Source organism: Dama dama, chromosome 16, assembly GCF_033118175.1.
Source record: "Dama dama isolate Ldn47 chromosome 16, ASM3311817v1, whole genome shotgun sequence".
NCBI classification, from domain to species: domain Eukaryota; kingdom Metazoa; phylum Chordata; class Mammalia; order Artiodactyla; family Cervidae; genus Dama; species Dama dama.
This window is the reverse complement of record NC_083696.1, coordinates 16,785,653-16,804,215: the sequence shown is the minus strand read 5'-3', so window position 1 is coordinate 16,804,215 and position 18,563 is coordinate 16,785,653. Positions and strand designations below refer to the sequence as shown.

The 18,563-nt window shown below is 39.8% G+C and overlaps 1 protein-coding gene and 1 non-coding gene across 2 annotated transcripts in view; one reads left to right on the top strand and one right to left on the bottom strand.

The window, feature by feature from the left end:
- The window catches only part of SLC44A1 (solute carrier family 44 member 1), a 212,292-nt gene that overhangs the window by 189,315 nt on the left and 4,414 nt on the right, over nt 1-18,563 (top strand). The gene's annotated exons all lie outside the window — the stretch shown is intronic.
- Nucleotides 9,207-9,313, bottom strand: LOC133071512 (U6 spliceosomal RNA). Its single transcript, XR_009696455.1, has one exon. It is a non-coding gene; the product is annotated as a U6 spliceosomal RNA (small nuclear RNA).

Sequence of the window (18,563 nt, the reverse complement as noted above, 5' to 3'; positions counted from 1 at the left end):
TCTCCACAAACTCTCTAGCATTTGTTATTCATGGACTTCTTAATGGTGGCCATTCTGATTGGTATGAGGTGGTACCTCACTGTAGTTTTGATTTGCATTTCTCTAAAAATTAGTGATGTTGAGCATCTTTTCACTTGCCTATTGGCCATCTGTATGTCATCTTAATGTCTATTTAAGTCTTCTGTCCATGTTTCTACTGAGTTGACTTGAAGGATTTCTGAAGTATATTCAGAGTAATTTTTATCTTGCTTTAAATAAGCTAAAAGAGTAGGAAAGAAAATTACACCTGCACTGTAGTTTCAGTTTTACAAAGGGAGTATCTTTTAGCAAGTAGCAAGTCAGGAAAAATATTTATGTGGTAGAATTCTGGATTATAAAGGACTTCCCTGGTGACTCAGATGGTAAAGCATCTGCCTACAATGCGGGAGACCCGGGTTCAATCCCTGGGTTGGGAAGATCTCCTGGAGAAGGAAATGGAAACCCACTCCAGTATCCTGGAGAAGGAAATGGAAACCCACTCCAGTATTCTTGCCTGGAAAATCCCATAGATGGAGGAGCCGGTTAGGCTACAGTCCATGGGGTCACAAAGAATCAGACACGACTGAGCGACTTCACTTCTGGATTATAAGGGATTTCTTTTTGTTTTTTTGTTTATTTGTCTGTCTGCATCAGGTCTTCGTTGCAGCATGTGGGGTCATTTGCTGTGGTGCGCAGACTCTCTACTTGTGGTGCTCCGGCTCCGTGGTTGTGGCGCTCAAGCTTAGTTACTCCATGGCATGTGGGATCTTAGTTCTCCGAACAGGGAAACTTGCTTTACAAGGGGGATTCTTAACCACTGGTCCTCCAGGGAAGTCTCTATAGTGGTTTTCTAACAGCCCATGTTTAAAGAAGAGAGCAATGGTACTCATGATCATGGCTTTTGTTAGGTTCACAATACTCCAGGAATCTCCTTTTAATTCTTTCAGCACATAGGTACACTGCCCTTATTTTCCAGCCTTGCAAGGGGCCTAAGTCTTCCAACACTGGTAATAAATATGGTGTTATGTCTGGTAAAGTCTTTCATTAAATGCCAGTTGAGAAAAGATACTGTTTTGGGATTGGATACTCCTATTTGAAATACAAGAATAAGGAACAGCACCTATGCCTGTTTTAACTCAAGGTCAAAGTTAAATCTAGCTACTCAGGTGTTCTAACCAAGTAGCATGGAATGTACTCTCAAAGCAAGGCAGAGAAGTGTTGCCCCCAGTGTACACAAAGAGGGCTCATGCTGAGAACTCCTGCCCTGACCTTGGATCTCCTGTTCCATACTTCTCTATCAGCTTTCAATAGATAGGGCAGGGCAATCCTGCCTCAAACCTGGAATGGTGATTGGCTAAAGTGTAAAATTTGCATACTATTTAAAAAGCTCATTGTAAAATGATACCCTCTAGGTCACAGTTCTCTGGGAGCAAAGCCTGGTCTCAGTGTCCTATATGTGGTCTGCACAAAGGTAAACATTTTTTTTCCCAAATTCTTAGACTGGCATCACCAACCTTAATGAAGAAGGAATTTTAGCTGATTTGGCCCACTATCCAGAGAAAAATAAGAAGTCTGTGAGTTGGACAGCCAAGTCATCCAGTTAAAACTCTAGAGTGTTCCATAGCTCTTCCTCTCCCAGTCAACCCCGAAAGTCAACAGAGAAAAAAGCTAGATCTATCTCAGCCCCTGTGTGGGATAGAGAAAGTATTGTATTCAACAAAAGTTTAGTTATTGAAAGGATAAAGGAAAAGTAGGAAGGAAAGAAGGGAAGAGAAAGAGGGAGGGTGCTGAGAACCTGGTATTCAAAATCTACCCTAATGTTAACAGTGTGAGGAAACAGCTCTTTTAGAATTATTTGGCAATGTGATCAAGACCACCCCCAAGAAAAGAAATGCAGAAAGACAAAACAGTTGTCTGAGGAGGCCTTCCAAATAGCTGAGAAAAGAAGAGAAGCGAAAGGCAAAGGAGAAAAAGAAATACCGTTTGAATGCAGAGTTCCAAAGAATAGCACAGAGAGATAAGAAAGCCTTCCTCAGTGATCAATGCAGAGATAGACGAAAACAATAAGATGGGAAAGACTAGAGATCTCTTCAAGAAAATTAGAGATACCAAGGGAACATTTCATGCAAAGATGGGCACAATAAAGGACAGAAATGGTTTGGACCTAACAGAAGCAGAAGATATTAAGAAGGGGTGGCCAGAATACACAGAAGAACTATACAAAAAAGATCTTGATGACCCAGATAACCACGATGGTATGATCACTCACCTAGAGCCAGATATCCTGGAGTACGAAGTCAAGTGGGCCTTAGGAAGCATCACTACAAACAAAGCTAGTGGAGGAAAAAAAAAAAAAAAGCTAGTGGAGATGATGGAATTCCGATTGAGCTATTTCAAATCTTGAAAGATGATGCTGTGAAAGTGCTGCACTCAATATGCCAGCAAATTTGGAAAATTCAGTAATGGCCAACAGGACTGGAAAAGGTCACTTTTCATTACAATCCCAAAGAAAGGCAAGGCCAAAGAATGTTCAAAGTACTGCACAAATATACTCATCTCACACGCTAGCAAGGTAATGCTCAAAATTCTCCAAGCCAGGCTTCAACAGTATGTGAACTGAGAACTTCCAGATGTTCAAGGTGGATTTAGAAAAGAGATCAAATTGCTAACATCCATTGGATCATCAAGAAAGCAAGAGAGTTCCAGAAAAAACATCTATTTCTGCTTTATTGACTACGCCAAAGCCTTTGACTGTGCAGATCACAACAAGCTGTGGAAAATTCTTAAAGAGATGGAAATCTCTGACTACCTGACCTGCCTCCTGAGAAATCTGTATACAGGTCAAGAAGCAACAGTTAGAACTGGACATGGAACAACAGACTGGTTCCAAATACGGAAAGGAATACGTCAAGGTTGTATATCGTCACCCTGCTTATTTAACTTATATGCAGAGTAGTATATCATGCGAAATGCCAGGCTGGATGAAACACAAGCTGTAATCAAGATTGGTGGGAGAAATATCAATAACCTCAGATATGCAGATGACACCACCCTTACGGCAAAAAGCGAAGAACTAAAGAGCCTCTTGATGAAAGTGAAAGAAGAAAGTGAAAAAGTTGGCTTGAAACTCAACATTCAGAAAACTAAGATCATGGCATTCAGTCCCAGCACTTCATGGCAAATAGGAGGGGAAACAGTGGAAAGAGTAATAGAATTTATATTTGGGGGCTCCAAAACCACTGCAGATGGTGACTGCAGCCATGAAATTAAAAGATGCTTGCTCCTTGGAAGAGAAGCTATGATCAACCTAGACAGCATATTAAAAAGTAGAGACATGACTCTGCCGACAAAGGTCCATCTAGTCAAAACTATGGTTTTTCCAGTAGTCATGTATGGATGTCAGAGTTGGACCACAAAGAAAGCTGAGCGCCGAAGAATTGATACTTTTGAACTGTGTGTTGGAGAAGACTCTTGAGAGTCCCTTGGCCTGCAAGGAGATCCAACCAGTCAATCCTAAAGGAGATTAGTCCTGAATATTCATTGAAAGGACTGATGCTAAAGCTGAAACTCCAATACTTTGGCCATCTGATGAGAAGAACTGACTCATTGGAAAAGACCCTGATGATGCGAAAGATTGATGGCAGGAGGAGAAAGGGACGACAGAGGACGAGATGGTTGGATGGCATCACCGACTCGATGAACATGAGTTTGAGCAAGCTCCTGGAGTTGCTGATGGACAGGGAAGCCTGGCGTGCTGCAGTCCATGAGGTCGCAAAGAGTCGGACACGACTGGGCAACTGAACGACTGACTGATTACGAATCTACAGATTGTGCACATTCTTTAACCCAGCAATTGTGTATTTATAAATTAAAGATATGTGAGAATATTTTGTCGTGAACCAGAGTCTTGTTCATAATCATAAAATATTGCAACCAACCTAAATATCCAACACAGAGAATCAGGTAAGCAAATTACGTCTACACCTGTTCTTCCCCTGGTCCCTCCTCTCTCAATAAATGGAACCATCATTAAACCAGTTGCTCAAGCCAGAAACCTAGAATCATTTAAAATTTTCCTCCTTCTCTTCCTACTTTTCATTCCAAGTCTTATCATTTTCCAAAATACACAGGGTATCATCTTGTAGATGTATTAACTTAAGCAGGTGACAGACACCATCAAGCCTAAAAGCCAATAAGGAAGATTGAATGCTTTCAAGTGTTTACTCACCACCAATAGAGGAAGATGTATCCTCTGCTCATTCCTGGGCAGTGACTAGGGAAAATAAAGAGAAAAGTAAGGCGTTGCTTTGTTTTTTAAATGTCTATTTATGCCGCGTTGGGTCTTAGTTGTGGCACACATCATTGCATCATGTAGGATCTTTTGCTGCTGTGCACAGACTCTCTAATTGTGGTGTTCGGGCTCAGTAATTGCAATACATGGGCTTAGTTGCTCTGTGCTATGTGGAGTCTTCCCCGACTGGGGATCGAGTCCACTTCCCCTCCATTGCAAGGTGGATTCTTAACCGCTGGACCACCAGGGAAGTGCCTAGAAGGCATTGTTTAAGAAGCCAGCTAAAAAAAAAAAAAGAAGCCAGCTGATTGGGTGTGGATGACTCCGCAAAGATCATGGAAGATGAAATTCATCTGAGAACCATGGACAAGGAAGAATCAGGAAACACTGATCCAGGATTGTATTGATACATGTAAATCATACATACGGTACTGTACTGATAATTTAAGATATTTTTCAAAGTTAATTTTGACTCGATGGGATCAGTATCACCTTATGACCCTGAGCCTCAGGGTCCTCACCTGAGGCAAGTCCACTCGAAGCCCACTTCTTCCCCCTGAGACCACACAGGACCCCAGAACTCCCTCTTCAGACAAGGTCTGCGTGGCTCTCTTTTCCAGGTACTTCCTCCTAAGGGTAGATCAAGTCTGTGGTAGATGGTGTGGATGGAGCTTGGATTAGTGGGTTCGGGAGCAGGGTCTTTGTTTGTCCTCTTGCCTCAGCCCTGAAAATGTCGGCAGCCACCTTGGATGAGGGCTCCCCTGGTGGCTCAGCTGGTAAAGAATCCACCTGCAATGCAGGAGACCTGGGTTCGATCCCTGGGTTGGGAAGATCCCCTGGAGAAGGGAACGGCTACCCACTCCAGTATTCTGACCTGGAGAATTCCATGGACAGTATAGTCCATGGGGTCACAAAGAGTCAGACACAACTGAGCGACTTTCACTTCACGTTGGATGAAATGCTTACTACTGACTGTTGGGACTAACCAACTCCCCACGCCATTATGGGGCTTCCCAGTTGGTGCTAATGGAAAAGAATATGCAGAAGACACAAAAGATTCGGGTTCAATCCCTGGGTCAGGAAAATCCCCTGGAGTGGGAAGTGGCAACCTGCTCCAATATGCTTGCCTGAAAAACTCCAGGGACAGAGGACCCTGGTGGGCTACAGTCCACGGAACCACAGAGAGTCAGAAGTGACTCAACGGCTAAACACACACGCACACCACACACACCATTGTATCTCATATCCAGCTATCACCTCAACACCACTGCACGTCCCCCAGGATCTCTCGTTTGGGTTTTTGCTGTGCTTCCCTAACTGGTCTCACATCACATCTCACACTTTTCCTTCCCAATATATTCTTTGATACATTACAGGCAGAGTGGGCTTTTCTAAAATAGAATTCAGACCATGTTACTGCCACAGACAGAAAGTACCTATTCCCTGCCACGGCAGAGAAACCCTCTGGCTACATCTGTCCCAGCCTCATTAAGCGTGAGCCACAGTGACGAACCCCCTTCCAGTTTCCTGTACTTCCTGTGAATTTTTCCACCTCAGGGCCTTCCTATCCACTGCTCTGTCTGCTTAGAACATTCTTCTCAGTTTTCACATGACAGGTTCTTCATCCTTCAAGTCCAAAATTTTTCCCCCAGGCAGACCTTCTGCACTCAACTGTATATGCCTATTTTTTTCCCTCCTAGGATCCGTTATTTTTTTTTTTTCCTTCTTGGCATTTTATCATAAAATAGGCTTCAGTATTCCTTTTTCTTGTTTATTTGTTTAATGCCTGTTTCCCCCCTCATCAAATTGTAAGCATCATGATCTTAGTGTATATATCAGAATTTAGCATAGCATAGTACGTCTATGCAATTAAGTAATCTATATAATTAACATTATTTAGTCAATAAAAATAATGTTTTCTATGAATATTACTGGTATGGAAATTTGGACATGATATGATTTTATGTGTGTGTGTTTAAAAATTCTGCAAGGTGTAACAGTGGTTATCTGGGTTGGAGAATTGTGAGTGTAGTTTATTTTCTTAATTTTGCTTATTTTTAAAAATACTGATTGTGTATTATCTTCTTAAGAACATATTTTAATTTTTTAACTAAATAAATACCTCCTACTACCTGTACAGAAACTATTCCAGTAACCTGACATTTTACCTGGAAGCAGTCTAGTTGTCAGGCATTAAGGGAATGTTGAACCAAAAGATGGAACATCCATTCAACAAAATGCTAGGTGGCCATTAAAAATCATTGTGACCAATGTCACAGCATGGTAAATCCTAATCATATAACATTAACTCAGAGATGAATAGAAAATAGGATGAAATAATAGAAATAATTTTTAAGTGATTGCTTTGGAGTGATAGATTTTTTTGTTTGCTCTCCAAACGCCCTGTAATAACAGTTTTTACAATTAACTTTTTTGTTTTTAAAGGAAGTATGTGTTTTAACAACTTACATATGATCTCACCTTGTTACATGTTATTTTTCTTTGGTAAGAATATTTGTGTTATGTAGTCATTCTATACAGGCTATATAAAAAAAAAAAGAAAATCTCAAGTATCCTGGGATATGTAATGTATCACGTCTTCCACAAGGTGGCAGTGTCATTGTATTAAGCAGTTTTGGAGAACTGGCTGGGATTACCTAGTTCAGTTCAGTCGCTCTGTCGAGTTCGACTTTTGCGACCCCTTAGACTGCAGCACGCCAGGCTTCCCTGTCCATCACCAACTCCAGGAGCTTGCTCAAACTCATGTCCATCGAGTCGGTGATGCCATCCAACCATCTCGTCCTCTGTTGTCCCCTTCTCCTCTCGCCTTCGATCTTTCCCATCATCAGGGTCTTTTCCAATGAGTCAGTTCTTCGCATCAGGTAGCCAAAGTAATGGAGTTTCAGCTTTAGCATCAGTCCTTCCAATGAATATTCAGGACTGATTTCCTTTAGAATGGACTGGTTGGATCTCCCTGCAGTGCAAGGGACTCTCAAGAGTCTTCTCCAACACCACAGTTCAAAAGCATCAATTCTTTGGCACTCAGCTTTCTTTACAGTCCAACTCTCACATCCATGCATGAATACTGGAACAACCATAGCCTTGACTAGATGGACCTTTGTCAGCAAAGTAATGGCTTTGCTTTTTGATATGCTGTCTTGGTTGGTCATAGCTTTTCTTCCAAGGAGAGCGTCTTTTAATTTCATGGCTGCAATCACCATCCGCAGTGATTTTGGAGCCCCCAAAAATAAAGTCAGCCGCTGTTTCCCCATCTATTTGGCATGAAGTGATGGGACCAGATGCCATGATCTTGGTTTTCTGAATGTTGAGTTTCAAGCCAACTTTTCCACTCTCTCTTTCACTTTCATCAAGAGGCTCTTCAGTTCTTCTTAGCTTTTTGCCATAAGGGTGGTGTCATCTGCATATCTGAGGTTATTGATATTTCTCCCAACAATCTTGATTCCAGCTTGTGCTTCATCCAGCCCAGCATTTCACATGATATACTCTGCATATAAGTTAAATAAGCAGGGTGACAATATACAACCTTGACGTACTCCTTTCCCTGTTTGGAACCAGTCTGTTGTTCCATGTCCAGTTCTAACTGTTGCTTCTTGACCTGCATACAGATTTCAGGAGGCAGGTAAGGTGGTCTGGTATTCCCATCTCTTTAAGAATTTTCCACAGTTTGTTGTGATCCACACAGTCAAAGGCTTTGGCGTAGTCAATAAAGCAAAAGTAGATGTTTTTCTGGAACTCTCTTGCTTTTTCAATGATCCAACGGATGTTGGCAATTTGATCTCTGGTTCCTCTGCCTTTTCTAAATCCAGCTTGAACATCTGGAAGTTCTCAGTTCACATACTGTTGAAGCCTAGTTTGGAGAATTTTGAGCATTACCTTGCTAGTGTGTGAGATGAGTACATTTGTGAGGCACTTTGAACATTTTTTGGCATTGCCTTTCTTTGGGATTTGGAATGAAAACTGACCTTTTCCAGTCCTGTGGCCATTGCTGAGTTTTCCAAATTTGCTAGCATTTTGAGTGCAGCCCTTTCACAGCATCATCTTTTAGGATTTGAAATAGCTCAACTGGAATTCCATCATCTCCACTAGCTTTGTTCATAGTGATGCTTCCTAAAGCCCACTTGACTTCGTACTCCAGGATGTCCGGCTCTAGGTGAGTGATCACACCATCGTGGTTATCTAGGTCATCAAGATCTTTTTTGTACAGTTCTTCTGTATATTCTTGCTACCTCTTCTTAATATCTTCTGCTTCTGTTAGATCCATACCATTTCTGTCCTTTATTGAGCCCATCTTTGCATGAAATGTTCCCTTGGTGTCTCTAATTTTCTTTAAGAGATCTTTAGTCTTTCCCATCCTATTGTTTTCCTCTATCTCTTTGCATTGATCACAGAGGAAGGCTTTCTTGTCTCTCCTTGCTATTCTTTGGAATTCTGCCTTCAAATGGGTATATCTTTCCTTTTCTCCTTTGCCTTTAGCTTCTCTTCTTTTCTCAGCTCTCTGCAAGGCCTCTTCAGACAACCATTTTGCCTTGTTGCATTTCTTTTTCTTGGGGATGGTCTTGATCACTGTCTCCTGTGCTATGTCATGAACCTCCGTCCATAGTTCATCAGGCACTCTGTCTATGAGATCTAATCCTTTGAATGTATTTGTCACTTTCACTGTATAATTATAAGGGATTTGATTTAGGTCATACCTGAATTGTCTAGTGGTTTTCCCTACTTTCTTCTATAGTCAGAATTTGGCAATAAGGAGTTCATGATCTGAGCCACAGATCATGATCAGCTCCCGGTCTTTTTTTTTTTTTAACTGATCATGCAGCTTTTATTTACCACTTAATACTTCCTTGGGCATTGGAAAAGATTTTCCTTTCAAGACTAAAAAAATATGGAATGCTTCACGAATTTGCGTGTCATCCTTGCGCAGGGGCTATGCTAACCTTCTCTGTATCGTTCCAATTTTAGTATATGTGCTGCCGAAGCAAGCACTCCCGGTCTCATCTTTGCTGACTGTATAAAGCTTCTCCATCTTTGGCTGCAAAGAATGTAGTCAGTCTGATCTCGGTATTTACCATCTGGTGATATCCACGTGTAGAGTCTTCTCTTGTTTTGTTGAAGAAGCTGTTTGATGTGACCAGTGCATTTCTCTTGGCAAAACTCTGTTAGCCTTTGCCCTGCTTCATTCTGTACTCCAAGGCCAAATTTGCCTGTTATTCTAAGTATCTCTTGACTTCCTACTTTGCATTCCAGTCCCCTGTAATGAAAAGGACATCTTTTTTGGGTGTTAGTTCTAGAAGGTCTTGTAGATCTTCACAGAACTCTTCAACTTCAGCTTCTTCAGCATTACTGGTTGGGGCATAAACTTGGATTACTGTGATATTGAATGGTTTGCCTTGGAAACAAACAGAGATCATTCTGTCATTTTTGAGACTACACTCAAGTACTGCATTTTGGACTCTTTTGTTGACTGTGATGGCTACTCCATTTCTTCTAAGGGATTCTTGCCCACAGGAGTAGATATAATGGTCATCTGAGTTAAATTCACCCATTCCAGTCCATTTTAGTTCACTGATTCCAGAATGTTGATGTTCACTCTTACCATCTCCTGTTTGACCACTGCTAATTTACCTTGATTCATGGACCTAATATTCCAGGTTCCTATGCAATATTGTTCTTTGCAGCATCAGACTTCGCTTCCATCACCAGTCACATCCACAGCTGGGCATTGTTTTCGCTTTGGCTCCGTCTCTTCATTCTTTCTGGTGTTAATTCTCCACTCTACTCCAGTAGCTTATTTGGCACCTACCAACCTGGGGAGTTCATCTTTCAGGGTCTTATCTTTTTGCCTTTTCATACTGTTCATGGGGATCACTTGGTGCATTGCATTATTCCTAATATTATTTTTCCTGATAGTTGATCTTGATTTACAGTGACATTTACATTCCTTTTAAGTCCCAGAATTGTAAGATCTTTTATGGTGTTTATTTTTAAATTATAAGTTAAATAATTCCCCTGGGTGGCAAAATAATTCCTCTCCCTTCACTACTACTTTGCTCATAAATCGTTTCCATTTTTAAAAATAATGATCAAAGAATATCTGCTATTTCCTAAAAGCCTTTTTATGAATGAGTCCTCATTTACTCTTACAGAGGAGATGTTCTTCCTTTTTCACACATGAGAAAATAGAAGCTAAAGGAAGATTGGTAATTTGTCCAAAGTTACACAATTATTTTTTACCAGAGTCAGAATTCAAGCCCAATCTCTAGAAAGAATTTGTTAAATAAGTAACTTGGAAAATAAGTAAACAAATGAGTCAGTATGTTGTATCTCTGTCTGCCTATCTGTCTACTATCTATCTGATTCAACTTAAAGTTATATGGGGAGTTCCCTGGTTGTATAGTAATTAGAATTTCAGACTTTCACTGCCATGGCCCAAGTTCAATCCCTGGTGGGGGGGAATTGAGATCCCACACACCATGTGGTGTGGCAAAAAGAGAAAAAAAAGAAAAAGGTCATATGAAACTAACAGCGATGGTTGTAATTTATAGTCCATTTAACCCCATGGACTGTAGCCTGCCAGGCTCCTCTGTCCATGAGATCTCCCAAGCAGTAGTACTGAAATGGGTTGCCATTTCCTTCTCCAATATGAAACTAATACAACATTGTAAATCAACTGTACTTCAATAAAAATATAATAAATAAATAAAATGTTACAGTAAGTAAAATACACATTAAATAATTTCTATATAATATGATATATGTTTAACATGAAAAATGCTTCTGCTTACTGTGATATTTGAGACTTTTCCCCTCTGGTATTAAATTCTTTGAAAGCTGCACTAATAGATTAACCATACTCTTCCACTTGAATCTAAGTAGTATATTTTATTCAGTCTTTCTTCTATAATTGAGTTTAGCAATTGCCTCTCAAAATTAGGGGATTCGCACCCACACACTCATCTATTATTGCTCTCGAAACACTTCTGGCTGCCCTCCCTGCATTCTCTCTACTGCAGTCACCAGACCTCCTGGCCCCTTGCTGTTCTTCGTACAAGCAGGTTATCTCAGGGCCTTTGTACTTGCTGCCCTCATGTGCTTCAGGTCTCGCTACAGATGTGACCCTATCTGTGAGGCTTTCCCTGAACTACTTATGGAAACAGGAGAACTAACTCTACCACCATATTCCCTGTCTCAGTTAATATCCCTTATTTTTCTGCATAGCACTTATTATCCTTTGACATAAAATTATATCTTTGCCATCTGTCAAAAAGGTCTCTGCGGTTTTAATTAGAAGACTATTAGGGAGGCTGCTGCTGCACGGGGGGTCGAGCAGGCAACAAATCCAGGCCTCCGACATTACCAGAATGTTTTTGAAAGACACTGGGCTTTGCCTAAAATATACATTACAGCTGGAGCATGTGAACTTATTGTATAATTAAAATGATGGACAGCGAGGCCTCTCTTTTTCTTCTCTTGTTCTTCCTTTCCTCCCTCCCTACCCCCCCCCTTTTGTTTTTGCTTTTGTTTTAAGGAAAGGGAGAAAGGAAACCCATACACCCTAAGATGGGAAGATTAAAAAATATTTAAGACAAGGATGGAGGAGAGTGAGGGTAGGGGATAGCTGGTTATCACATTTCACGCTAGCAATAGGTGTGTAGAACAGACACAGAAAGCTACTGAGACTGGAGGTTAAAAACACCACTATGTGGTCTCAAACACGGTCAGATCACGCCGAGGGGACCGGGAAGGGTAGAGAAAGGAGGCCTGGGGGTGAGGCCTGGGTGTGTAGGCAAGAGAGATGCAGATACACAAGTCCAAGAACAAACTATTTTTAAAAAACTCAAGTGTCTTTCTCACTCTTTATGTCCCTATAAACATCTCTTGGCCCCTCAAAAAAAAAAAGAAAAAAGAAGACTATTAGGTATTTAAATTAATTTGGAAAAAATAATTATTCCCATGCAGAACTTTGATCTTGTCTCAATTTTGTTTGAATCTTCTTTTGTGTCTCTTAGTGTGTGTATGCCTTAATTACAGTTCTTATAGTGTGGGGCTAAATTTCTTACCAAAGTTTTTGATAGTTTTATTTTTATGAGGTATAATTTACATATCATAAAGTTTACCATTTCAGTGTATGATTCATGGTTTTTAGCATCGTCACAAAACTGTGCAGCCATGACTGTGATCTAACTCCAAAACTCTTTAATGATCCCCAAAAGAAACCCCATACCTTTCGTCAGTCTGTGCCTCTTCCCCTCACTCAGCACCTGACAGTCACCAATCTACTTTTTTTCTCCATGGATTTGCCTATTCTTGATGTTTCATGTAAATGGAATCACACAATAGGTAGGCTCTTTTGTCTGGCTTTTTTCACTCAGCGTAACATTTTCAAGGTTTAACCAAGTTGTAGCATGTAGCAGTACTTCGATCCTTTTTATGACTGAATAATATTCATTTGTATGATATGCTACATATTGTTTATCCATTATAAGTTGACAAATATTTAGGTTGTTCACACCTTTTAACTATTATGAATAATACTGTTATGAACATTTGTGTCCGAGTTTTTGTGTGGAAATATGTTTTCATTTATCTTAGGTATATACCTAGGAATGGAATTGTTAGGTCATATGGTTTAACTGTGTTTAACTTTTGGATGAACTGCCAAACCATGTTACACAGCAGGTGTACCATTTTACATTCCCACTTATGTATGAAGGTTCCAGTTTTTCCATATCTTTGACAATATATGCTATTTTCCCTATTTTTTATTGTAGCCATTTTCATGGGTATAAAGTGTTATCTCATTTTAATTTTGTTTTGCATTTTCCTAATGACTAATGATTTTAGGCACCTTTCCATATGTTTTTTAGCCATTTGTACATCTTCTTAAGATGAATGTTTATTCAGGTCATTTGCCCATCTTTTAATTGGGTAATTTGTCTTTTTGTTGTTGAGCATAAGAGTTCTTTACATAGTATGGATACCAGATCCTTATCAGATATCTGATTTGGAAACATTTTCTTCCACTCTGTGAGGGTTTTTCTCTAATAGTCTCCTTGAAAGCACAAAAGTTTTTAATTTTAATGAAGTCCAATTATCTGTTTTTTGCTTTGGTAGCTTGTTATTTTCTTGCCATATATAAGAAACCATTACCTAGGTTGTAAAGATTTAGTCTTTCATTTTCTTCTGAGAAGTTTATAATTTTAGCATCTTTCAGCTATTTTTAGTTAATTTTGTACGTGATGTAGAGAATGTGTTCAACTTTCTTCTTTTACCTGTGGATGTCCAGTTGTCCAGTCACCCTTTGTTGAAAGACGATTCTTTCTCTATGAAATGGTCTTGGCACTCTTGTTAAGGTCAAAATCAGTTGACTATGGATGCGTGGATTTACTGCTGGACTCATAGTTCTATTCCACTGGTGTTTATGTCTTTGCAGAATTTTTGATAAATACTTGTGTGAACTGCATACATTTTGGTCTCTAACAAGTACCTGGAGTGTAGTTGAACTGGCCCAGGCTTCTTACCTGTCACCTGGCTTGGGTAAGAGACTGACATCTCCTCTGAGACATGAGGATCTTAAGAGGAACACATACCTGATAAGAAGGTGTAGAACTCTAATTCCATGAGTCCACTTAGAGACAAATTGACAAATTAGGTCCAAATTCGATCTTCTATAGTATGGTTAAAAGAATTTGAAGCCTTGTCAATTTTAGGCAAATACTCATCCCAGCATCTGGTAACTATCTGTTGAGACCCTCCTCTGTACCACGCACAGTAAAGCAGGTTTTAATACAAGAACTTTTATTTCTCCAATATAAACTATTTTCAAAGTTACCAAAAATAGTAAGTTAACTATATGAAATTATCTTTTTTTGGTCAAAAACCATTGAATGGGAGCTCTAGTTCATGAACAGTTGATTATAGCTCTTTTCTTTGTGAATAATTATCTAGAAGGCCAACTACAGTACCTGTTCAGGCCACTCCTTGTTAAAGGTAATAAAATCTTATCACTTGTATATAATAAAATGCTTGTCCTTCTGTTCCATTCTGTTGAAGATTGTGGGGGAGGATCTGCAGGATTGCATAAAACTTATCCAAAATTATATCAGATTATTAACAAGTGATGTAGAAAGAAAGGGGCAGCGACAATGATTCCCTGGGCCTGGAAACTTTGTCTGTCTTTAGATCAAAGCTCTGTTGCACTACGGTCTGCTAGAACAACCAAAGACTGCGCCCTCACTTCCTCTTTACTGATGCCAGAGATTCTATAGTAGCATAGTCCAGTGTGTGTCTGGTAATGTTTAATCCTGATGACAGGCAGAACAAGAATCGTCACTCTGAACCCTGGAACAAAGATGGTTTTCTGCTCAACATAAGCTCTGTTACAGTGCATTAAAGTGAACTCACAAAGATGGATCAGACTTTTAAATGAAATAATTCCTTTTTAAGTTGTTTAAAATTGAGTCTTCCATTGGACATTATAAAAATAAAAAAATTCTGCTTGTCAAAAGACAGCATTTAAAGAGAGGAAAGGTAAACCTCAGACTGGAAAAATGGTATTTGCAAAATACATTTGAAAAAGGACTCACCTAAAATGTAAAAAGAGCTTCTGTATATCAATGAGATAAAGAAAGATAAGCCTAACAGTAAAAGACCTAGATAGACATATCACAAAAGAGGATAGTCAAATGCCCCATGAGCATATAAAATGATACCTGGCATCTTTAATTAACAAGGACATGCAAATTAAAACCACAATGATACTGTATTGGTCTTTATCTTACTTAGAAAGATAAAGACCAATACAGTATACTAACACATATATATAGAATTTAGAAAGATGGTAATGATAACCCTATATGCCAAACAGAAAAAGAGACACAGATGTACAGAACAGACTTTTGGACTCTGTGGGAGAAGGCGAGGGTGGGAGGTTTCGAGAGAACAGCATCGAAACATGTATATTATCAAGGGTGAAACAGATCACCAGCCCAGGTTGGATGCATGAGACAAGTGCTCGGGCCTGGTGCACTGGGATGACCCAGAGGGATCAGGTGGAGAGGAAGGTGGGAGAGGGGGTCAGGATGGGGAATACATGTAAATCCATGGCTGATTCATGTCAATGTATGACAAAAACCACTACAATATTGTAAAGTAATTAGCCTCCAACTAATAAAAATAAATGGAAAAAAAAATAATAAAACCACAATGAGACACTACTACCCACCCACCCGAATGGCTAAAATTTAAGATGTTGACTAGGTTGTGGAGCAACTGGAACTCTCATACAGTGCTCATGGGAAAAGAAATAAAACAAGCACACTGGAAACTTTGGCTGTATTATTAAAGTTTAAAAATAAATAAATGTCCTAAGATCCAGCAAATCCATTCCTAGTTATGTACCCAACAGAAATGCATGCATATGTGCATTAAAAGAGAAGTTCAGTAATGTTCATGGAAGGATTATTTGTAAGAGCCTCAAACTGGAAACATCTCAACTGTCCACAATAGTTGAATGGATAAATAAATTGTGGTATATTCACTCAGTGGCAAACCACACAGAGACAAAAAAGAATGAACGATAGCTAACTTGAGAAAACATGCATAAATCTCAGAGATATAATGTTGAGCAGAAAGTTAGACACAAAAGAATACATGCAGTGTAATTTAACAGTTAAATCGAGATTAAAAATAGGAAAAAGTACAGTAAAAAAGATCAGAGCAGTGGTTACTTTAGGGAGTATTTTGACTGGGAGGATCAAGAGGGAGTCTTCCTGGGTGCTAGAAATAGTCTATATGTCAACCACCTGTAAAAATTCATTAGCCATGTATTCTTAAGATGTGTACACTTTATTGTATTTAAGTTATAATTAAATTTTTTAAGGTATACTTAAAATATTGAGTTTTCCAGACACCATCCTTTATTCTGGTAAGTCAGGCATTGTGATGTCCCTTCTCATCCCCAGCAGACAATTAAGGGGGAGTCTCTGAAGAGGGTAAAACAGGACATGGGGGGTGGCCATCAGAAGCAGAGGGATCATGGTAAAGACAGGAGGTTAAGTGGAAGTCTGTACACCGAGAGCAGAGAATCTGAAGCCTCCTTCTCCCTCTGAGCTCTCAGAAATGTAGCAACCATGCCTTCAGACCCTAAGCAGGAGACTGGAAGTTTATTCTCTGGGAAATCTCAGTAGGCCAAGGAAAAATACCTAAAGATGTTAACACCAGCAGTTCTCCAACAAAATGGCGCAGCCGAATCACCCTGTAGTGAAGTTCTTCAATACCAATACCTACCCACAAATAAAAAGCTTTCCATTAGTTTTTAGCACCCTATTCTTTTTATTAAAATTGATGTATAGCTGATTTACGGGCTTCCCTGGTGGCTCAGCCGTAAAGAATCTACCTGCAATGCAAGAGGCCCAGGTTTGATCCCTGGATGGGGAAGATTCCCTGGAGGAGGGCATGGCAACCCACTCCAGTGGTCCTGCCTAGAGAACCCCATGGACAGAGGAACCTGGCAGGCTGCAGCCCATAGGTCCCACAGAGTCAGACACAACTGAAGCCGCAGTTGTGCATAGGCAGCAGCAGCATAGTTGATTTACAATGTTGTGTTAGTTTCTGCTGTACAGCGAAGTGATTCAGTCGTCCATCTATACTACATGCACATATATATGTGTATGTATATATATTCTTTTTCAGATTCTTTTCTATTATAGGTTATTATAAGGCATTGAACATACTGAGTGCCCCATTCCTTTTTTTTAAAGGAATTTAAATTTTTGGTTGGCTTTATTCCTAATGACCAAGGAACATGATGGAATTTAGACCCACTGTCCACCCACCTATCCAGCATCCAGGCAGCCACCATCTACCTGTCCATCATCCATCCATCCCTCTTATTTGTTCTTACTGAGCTTCTGATGGGTACCAGGAATGGCCAGGTCTGGGAATATAGGGGTAAACAAGGCGGATATAATTCCTATGCTGATGAACCACATGTGTCCCATTCTTAATAGCTACTAGACCCCTAAGGCAAGACTCTACCATGAAAGATTAACACAAAAAGAAAACAACAACAAAATAACTTGGAGGAAACAGACTGCAAAGTGTGAGAACACTTTCAGAGAAGATTGTTTCCATTAAAAAGTTGTGTTATTTAAAAGAGGAGAGGACTTCCCTGGTGGTCCAGTGGCTAGGGCTCTGTCCCAATGCAAGGGACCCAGGTTCGGTCCCTGATCAGGGAACTAGATCCCACATGCTGCAATGAAGATTGAAGATCCTGTGTGCTGCAACTGAGACCCAGTGCAGTCAAATAAATAAATACATAAATATTTTTTAAAAAGAGGAAGATTCAGAAAACAGAGGTTGAGGGAGGGGAGGGAGGAAGAGAAAGAAAAGGAAGGGGAGAAACGTCATACTTAGGAAAAGGATCAAGAATCAGAACAACGTTGGCTTTTCCAAGAGAGCACTGAAAGCTAAAAGAAAATGAAGACAGTTTCAAAATTCAGAGGGAAAATGATCATAGAACTCTATGATCTATTCAAACGATGAAATAAATATGGGGGTAGAACAAAGACACTTCAGATATGCAAGGGATTTACATGCAATCATACCAATCATCATCACCAAAGAAAATCAGTCACTCAATGTTTTCAACATAAAAAATAGAAAATAATCATGATAAACTATTTTTATTTCATGGAGGTACAGTGAGAAAAAATTAATCAAAAGAAGGCATGATGAAATCTGAACATAATAATAAATGAGAAAAAGAATTTGAACCATTTGAATTTACTCTTTATTCAACAAACATGTACTGAGAACTACTTTTTGCCAGCATTGTTTTAAATGATGAGGGTGCCTGTCCATCTGTGCTCAGTAGAGAATGACTCTTTGCCATCCTATGGACCCTGGCCCACCAGGCTCCTCTGTCATGGGATTTTCTTGGCAAGAATACTGGACTGTGCGATGCTATTTCCTCCTCCAGGGGATCTTCCTGACCCAGGGATCGAACCCGCATCTCCTGCTTGGCAGATGGATTCTTTACCACTGAGTCACCTGGAAAGCCCAGCATTTCTGTAAACGATGAGGGTACAGTGGTGAAGAAAACAGAAGTCTTTGTCCTCATAGAGCACTTTAGGGAAATGTTTAAACAATAATTACACATCTAATTAATGAAATATTATGCAACCATTGAAAAATACATGAATACCAGAAACACAGGAAATGTGTATAATATGAT